Genomic DNA, 8,189 nt, shown 5'->3' with positions numbered 1-8,189 from the left:
CGGACCCGGGGGCGGAGCGGGACCCGGTGCCCTCCCCCGGGCAGCGGGCGGGACAGCGGGAGCCAGGAGGAGCGGCTGCTGTGGGAGGACAGAAAGCTGCTTTTTTGGGATTTTTTTTTAAAAAAATTTTTTTTTTAAACTTCCCCTCATGCCCGCGGTATTCAGTTGAACGCTTTATTTATACTTTTGCAGCTCATCCTGTTTGCACAGATGCGGATGGAGAGCGGTGGGAAGGGAAATCTGCGGGGATGGGCTCGGGATGCAGAAGTTGAAGTGTTTTTGCACCAGCTGTTCTCTGGCTCGGCCCTTGGGCCCCACCCGACCCTTGTTCCTGAATGCAATCACATGGAAATTGTGAAGAAAAGGCAGTTTGTGTTTTAGGCTTTGAGCCTCCCCGTGTGCCCAATCCCATCCAGCCGCACCAAGTGGGGACAGGCAGAAATCAGTTCAGTGATGCCAAATAATACCTTCAATGCTACGTAAAGCTTTTGATTTTCCTTTGAGACACGGGGGCAAATCCCAGCCCTGCTCCAGCTGTTCCAGAGCGTGGGAGAGCAGCAGCTCCAGTGATGCTGGGGCAGCACATGGTCTCCATCTGGGCCAGGAACTCAACATCCAGTGGGGATGGATGTGGCTCACTGGGATCCCTCCCTGCCTTCCAGAAGAACCCAAAGACCTTTAAACTCTGACTGGGAATGTCACAGGGGAGATCTAAGGCTTGGGCTCTGGCTGCTGCCCAAGCACCCAGAAATTCCAGAGCCCTCCTGGCAGTGCCCAGACTCCTGGTAAACAGGGAGGAATAAAATATCCCATTATCCAATTCAGGAGTGACTGGGGCTCTGCCCAGGGGCAGTCTGCCCTCATTTCCACGTGAGGGGCTCAGGGGCTGAGGGAGAGGAACACATTTCCTCAGGAGCCTAACAACAGATTGGAGAACTTAGGGAGAAGTGTGGGATCCTTCAGGCTTCCCAGGACAGCCCCTGCTGGGGCACACAGGGTATTCTGGCAGTGCGCAAGAGAGGGATCATGGTATCGGTTTGGGTTTTTTTGCTGGTGGAGGTGATTCTGACATTATTTTTATCTCTTGATCCCGATCAACAAACCAACTTTGATGTGCAGCCATGGCCTCGGAGAGGCAGCACCTCTCCTGCTGCTCCTGGGACCGTGCACCTTATCCATTTCCCATCCCTTGTGCTCATCCCAAAGCCGTGATGATTCCTGAGCCCTAATGACAACAATGAGGCTTTTGCAGCAGAACCTTTCAGGACCTACAGGAAGCTCTTGTGGTCGCAGACGTTCAGCTGAACTTGTTTTTGTTCTCTTTTCCCTGGGGTTAGGTTAAAGTGCTCAAAGGTGTGTGTGGGGGGTAAGAAGCTGTGGTGGCAGCTCGCAGCACACGTTTCTGTAAGCGTGCCTCAGAAAAGCGCCAGCTGCCAAAACCCCCGTTTTTGAGGAAACAGCCAAACCCAGTTCCCCTTTTCAGTCACTGAGGTTTTACTTGCTCAAAAACTGGAGGAAAAAGAGTCTTTTCCATGAGCTGTAGGTGCTTGGAAGTGTAATACAGAGCTTGTGTGACCCCTCTTTAATCCCAGAGAATAAACGGTGCTTCCAAACAAACCGGGATGAACGAGGAGAACTTCGCTGCCTGCGCAAACGAAACCCAACAATTCGTTTAAAAAGTGAATGTGGGGAGCGCTCCAAGGCGCCTGACACACAGGAATATCGAAGAATCCTCGGAGATGCCGCTTGCCAGGAGCTGGGAGGGGACATCAGGAATGCAGCCACAGCCTCACCCTGCCCATCTCCCACTGTGTCCTCCAGCTCCCCGCTCGGGCAGCGTCGGAGGCCGCGTTCCCCGCGCCCAATTTCCATCTTGCAGAGTTCAGCTATTCTTAGGCGAGGTTGTGAGTCATTAAGCGCTTTCAGATTGTTTATTTGTCAAGCCACAGGCACTTCGATTTACTTCTGAAGCCAGACCAGCCGCTCCAAGGATCTCTGTGTGCCACAGAAATCACTAGGTGAAATTCCACGGCGGGAGGTCAGCCCCGCCGCCCGGAGCCGCCCAAGGGCTCCTTTTCAAAGGTCAATACAAGAGGGGAAAAGAACAGCAAGAATGTGGTTTCCTACAGCCTTTCACCACCTGATTTTGCTTTCATGTGTGTTTTTTAAGAGAGGCACCGGGCTTTGCTGGCTGGCTGCAATGCCTCGGAGGGTGGATGGTGGTTTGGATGGGGAAGGCACTCCCTGGGGAAGAAGGTTTCCCTACAGGGGTGGGATCAGACCCTCCTGGAGGCCCTGCAGCTGCCAGGAGCAGCCAGACAGGAGCAGGGAGAGGCTTCTGTCCTGTGCTGGGAGGAAAATGGAATTGATGTCGTGTCCAGAGCCTGCAGTGCCAGGGCAGGGGCTGATCGAGCCCCTTTGGAAAGGCAGCACAGAATCACTATTGTTCTATAGGATGTCACGTTTGTGCCAACATCCATTTTTGTAGATTCTCTGCAAACTTCTGCTGTGCTCACAGAGCTGCCTTGTATGGTCTGGGAATGCCAAAACCCTGCCCCATCCTCCCACCATGCCTGTGGCCTTCCACTGTTGGCTGGCAGCATGAACCGGGCAAAAATGCTTCTGGGTGCTGCAGGAATACAAATATCAACCCAACAAAGCAGCTGCATTTGGGAGGGTTTTATGGATCAAGCCGTGATTATCATGAAACTTGACTGTGCATCCCCTTTCACACCCCAAACCCAGCACTTCCCTACACATCCCAGCCAGATGGATGCAGACAGGAAAAGCTGTGAGGCGTAGATACAACCTCTGTGTCCAGGAGAGGGAACAGCCTCCAGGAACCAACCTGCTGCTCATTCAGCCCTGTGCCACCCTGGCTGTGCACATCCTGTGACCCCCAAAGTGAGATGGAAAAGATTCCATTTGCTTACGGCACACGGATCACCCCTGTGGTGTTCACATCAAACCACGGGGGCTTGCCTGGCAAATAAATTTGCTGTAGTTGTGTTCCCAAAAAGAAATTGTTATGTCCTTGCAAATATTTAGGTTTAGGGAAGTTGTGGCTGCCCCATTCCTGGAAGTGTCCAGGGCTGGACAGGACTTGGAGCAGCCTGGGATGGTGGGAGGTGTCCATGCCCATGGCAGGGGGGTCACTGGATGGGCTTTGAGGTCCCTTCCAACTCAAACCAGTCTGGGTTTCTGCAATGAACAAGAAATGCTGCTGCTCATAGATCAGGCAGCCCTGGCACAACCACAGCTGGAACTCACACATCCATTGACAGACTCCAAATCTCCTCAAAAGGAATTTCTTTGTTCATTTGTCCCCTTGTAGAGAGGTTCTCATTTTCCCACAGATCTCTTGTGGACAGGTGTGTGTTCATGACCCTGGGCTCACTGTGATGCTGCTCCTCTCAGGAGAGAGAATCCAACAGAGAGAGGCTCAGCTGTTCTCTGCCTCAGCTTTGGTTCCCTGGATTTTCACTCATGTGTCATTTGTCCCTCTGCTCTGTGGTCTGATTCCCAGTGAATCACCACGCTGGGAGTTCCTGCCCTTCAGCAGTGGTTTAGTGCCTGATGACTCAGGGGCCAACTTCTCTGGAATCCATCCCAGGAGCTGCACCTGGAGAAGCCCCAGAGACTCCTCCAGCTCCACCCTCCCCTGAAGGGTTAAATGTGACCTGCTGGCTTCACAGGGATAAAGGCGTTACCTGTTATAAAACTGCCAATTCTCTTTAGACGGGCATCTAGTGATGGTCTTGGTGCTGTGAACTCCACAGACTGCAGCCTGCAGGAGGAGATGTTGGTTTTCCTGGACACCTCCCTCCTGTGACACTTACAGCTTCTTCTTGTACCGAGAGAGGGGCAGAAGGAAGAACTGATCTATCCCTGCACACCTCCACATCACAAATGCTTTCATCAAGCTTCACCTGAGTTATTCATTCACTCACGTTATGATGTTTGCGGCTGCAACAAAGGGCTGTGTTTAATTTTAATATTTATCAAGTCTCTGGGATAGGCAAGGAATCTGACAGGATCCCGTTCTTCAGCTGAGACTCCAGCAGGGAGCTCAGAAATTCAGGAGGGGATGGCTCTGTGGTGGGGACCAGACCCAGCCAGCACAGGCTCTGCAATTCCCTGCTGGAGGTGGCTGTGTTGGGGTCACTTTGCCGTGTAATTCCTTAAAACCTGGCAGAAGTGGCTCTGCTATGGAGCAAAACAAATCCTCACCTGAATCTGAAACCTTTATAAGGGTGGCCTCGAGTCCCTGGGTGTGGATGAGGAATTAGAGAATCCCTTCTAGGAACGTCTGTCGCTGGAGATGCTGCCAGCAGATGGTGCAAGCATGTGCAGGCCGGGCTTCCTCCTTCCTCTGCTTCCAGGAGCGGGTAACAGCCCCGTGCGATGTCATTCCCACCTGAGAACAGAGACGGGGAGGGATTTGGTCTGGATTTTTATTTTGGTTATGGTTTGCAGCGTAGCACCTGCCTTCTGATGAGAATTGCAGCCCGCAGTAGCAAATTTCACTGCCCCTGCTACCCGAGAAGCTCTGGATCCGTATTTATGTGAAACACAGAAAATATGCACAGACAGGCAAAAGCTGGGAAAACACCCTTAAGGATGCAACAGCACCACATACAAAACACCCTTTTTTTTTTTTTTTTTTTTTTTTTTTTTTTTTTTTTTTTTTTTTTTTTTCCCCTGCAGCTTTTCTTTCAGGGAGATCTCAGGAGAAATGTTCTGTTTCAGACCTGGCCACAGAACCCTCTTGGCTTTGGCAGATTTTCAGAACGGCAGGTTTATGTTGTAATTAAGTAATTAATCTACTTTATCTCAACATTATGGGTGCAATTATTGCTGTTTTCTGAGATATCATACATGCATATGGAGCTCTAGGAAGTTCACAGATCACAATCCAACTGTGTTTTCTCCTAAGAAGGAAACAAATGAGAGCCAAGGCTGTGCTATCAGTGGATAAATACCTTGACCTCCAAAGTTATAAACTCTCCCACATGGAGGAACTTGTTATGGTTTGTGCATAGACAAGCTCATGGTTTGTGGCTCAGGCCTCCAAGCTGACATTTGCCTTCTGAAGCTGAAACTAAAGGAGCTCCTTGCAGGCTTTCCGTGGAGTTTACAGAACTGTAACAATTCCTGATTTATTCTTTCCTGCCTCCCCTAAAATCTGTATCTTTATGGATGCCAGAAGACAGCTGGCCCGAGAGGTCAAGGTTTTGGGCCAGGTTTTACTTGGCAGAGGCTGGAGCTGCTGTAAATCCCCAGGTGGGAATGAGCTGCTCTGTGACCCAAACTAGGATCTCAGCCCTGATAGAAGACAGAGGCTCTGCTGCTGCCTCACCCCCTCAGTTTGACATCAAACTGCCCAAACTCATCCTGTTTTTGTTGCCAGAGCCAGGCACAGCCCTGCAGAGGTGCTGCTCTCACAGGGACTGGAGTTCTGCAGTGGCCAAATTGTTCCCACGTGCCCCGAGGCGGCAGCACCGAAGTTGAAGGAAGGGTTATGGAATGATTTGAGCTCCTCTGAAAGCAGATGTAGCTCATCAAGCAGGGATAATTCAGGGTTTGTGACGTTCCCAGGCTGCTTGCTGTGGGAAGAGTCAGATTTCCTTTCCTGTGGAGTAAAGCGAGTCAGACAATTTGTTCCTGTTTCTGGCTGTGAAAGGGCACAGAGTCTGTAGGAACTGTGGGGATCACCAAACAAAAAAAAATCCCTAAACACTCATTTTTATTCCTTGTGCCTGAAGCCAGTCCTGTCCTGATGTTTTATACCCAGTATTCTTACTAGTCTGAATGGTCTCTTACCTTTTCTGTCTGGGGAATTTGACCAACAGTCGTATTCCTCAGGAATTAAATGGGTTTTGCCCGGCGTGGGCTGCAGAACTTCCCACCCCGAGGTGCCCGTGTGATCCAAGCCTGCTGAAAGAGCACATTGTCTGCACACAGTTTGCACCAAAATTCACAGAATAATTCCAACAGTACCAGAGAGCCTTGATAGATTTATAGGCCTGTCACTGATATGGCTGCAGGCTCTGGAAATTGATTTATACGATTCAGCAACAGCTAAAGGTTGGGGAGGTTTTCCCCCGCTGGGAATCGTGCTCTGTACTGGAGGCTGCCTCCAGGACTCCAGAAATCCCATCTCTGGGGAATCTGCTCCTTCCAGGCGTTTCATGTGGTTATTTTTGGCTGTGCCTGTGGAGATTTCTGGTCTCCCAGCACAGCTATTTTTATAACTCGTGGCTGTGAAGTCCATAGTATGAGACATAATTTGATTTTGCTCATTGGAGTGCCTCGGGACCCTACGTAAGGAATCACTGCCTCCTGCACCTGCTCCCGCTTTGGCCTGTGCCTGAAACACTCCTTTACTGTATGGAGCGAAGCTTCAGAGCCTTCTAGACAACAGCTCCTTTATAGAGCGTGCTAAGCTGCCATAAATATTTAATTAGGTGTTACTGTGGGTTTGGAGAGATACAGGAAAAAAATAATCCCCGTTTCCTTACGTTTAAACAGAACCTTTTCCTGCTGGAAAAACTTTCCCCGCATTAAGCACTGACAGGGGGCCGGATTTTAAAATAATAAAAAAAATAATATCTGAGAGGGTGAGAGGCTGGTGAGGAGGAGATTTGAGGGAGCTGAGGGTTTTTCCTCGGTGGGAAGGAGCTGCTGGATGGCAGGTTTGAGATGGAGCTGTGTGGGTGTCTTTGAGGCACGGTGGGTGAAGCTTCTTCCCAACCAGGGCAGCTTCTGCTTCCCAAAAATAAATCACGGCTTCAGGGGCATTTTGTATTTAATCAGCAAAGCAATGCAGGGCGTGGCACTGCCTGGATTGCTTCCCGTGCCCCAAACTTTTGGACTCAACCACGGCCTGGACTGGGACTACAGCTGATGAACTCATCAGAGAAAGGTGAGAGGGAAGAAAGAAGAGGCAGAAGTGTGATGGTGTTGCCTAATTAAAAAAAATAAAATAAAATCAATCAACTGACAGACCTGCAGATAAGATTTCACCCCAGTTGTCCATCCAGGTGACAGAGGGGAAGCTTAAATATCACTCAGAGTGTCTCACAATTACATTGGCTTTGTCTCTCAAAGCCAGAGAGAACTGATTTAGAGTGGCAATTAAAAATGACATACGCATGGTTTGGTCAAAATAACGATGATGGGGAATTAGGGAGCAATTTGTGAGTATATTAAGGGAGAGAAATTATTTAGAGCAGGGGAAGGGTTATATGTAATCAGATGAGATTACCAGTAAGAAAAAGTAAAACAGGAAGTTTTAATTTTAATTTTAAAACACGCAGGAAGCAGGCCTGACACTGAGCTCTGCTGGGCTGCTCAAGAGCTCAGCACAGACCTCTGTAAGGGGAGCATTTGGGAATTGTCCCCACACTGTGGGAAAAGAGCAGGTAAAGCTGTTCCATACGTGTGCTGAGTATTCTGAGAGGTGTTGGGTTTACCCATGTACTGTCTGTATGGCAGATGCATTTGTCAATTAAAATAATGATTATACCTATGGAAACTGAGCTGGCTGCCTCATTAACCAAAAAAAAAAGCAACACACCAAACAAAGCCCCATAACCACTATGGGAAATGCTGTGTGCAGTTCCAGTCCCTCAAATTTGCCCTTCCCTCCTTCACTGATAAGTTAAATATCACTCAGAGTGTCTCACAACTACAGTTACTGCCCTGAAAAGTCAAACCACGAGCCTGGAAATATCCCCAAGCCTGACTTTACCCCCAAATCTCAGCCTTCCAATGTCACTGACGGTGTTCCTAGGCACGAGCACACCTGGAGTTCAGCTAACATACGAAATGAGGGATTGCCTAACGCGGATTTAGACTCTCAGAGTGTAAAACCCTTGGATATAAATAGTCTTCTCTCATGTTTGCTGAAGCAGATTGCACAGCACACACTGGGCAGGGCAGACCTTGGATGAGGTGAAGAGCCTGGCACTTCTGTATCACACCGGGCCAGCCTGGAGTGCCTGGAGCCCTGCCCTTGGAGTTTATTCCAGCCTGGAATCCAGTCTCAGGGCCCAAACACGCTGAGATTTTCTCATTACAGCCCCGGGTTTGACTGCCCAGCACCTTCCAGCTGCCAGCAAAGTGACTCCTCGGCCAATGCCTCAAACCAGCAGCATCACACAGGCTTAATTAAACACTTCATTAAT

Source organism: Hirundo rustica, chromosome 9, assembly GCF_015227805.2.
Source record: "Hirundo rustica isolate bHirRus1 chromosome 9, bHirRus1.pri.v3, whole genome shotgun sequence".
NCBI lineage: Eukaryota > Metazoa > Chordata > Aves > Passeriformes > Hirundinidae > Hirundo > Hirundo rustica.
The sequence above is the reverse complement of the archived record's forward strand: the minus strand, read 5'-3'. Positions refer to the sequence as shown.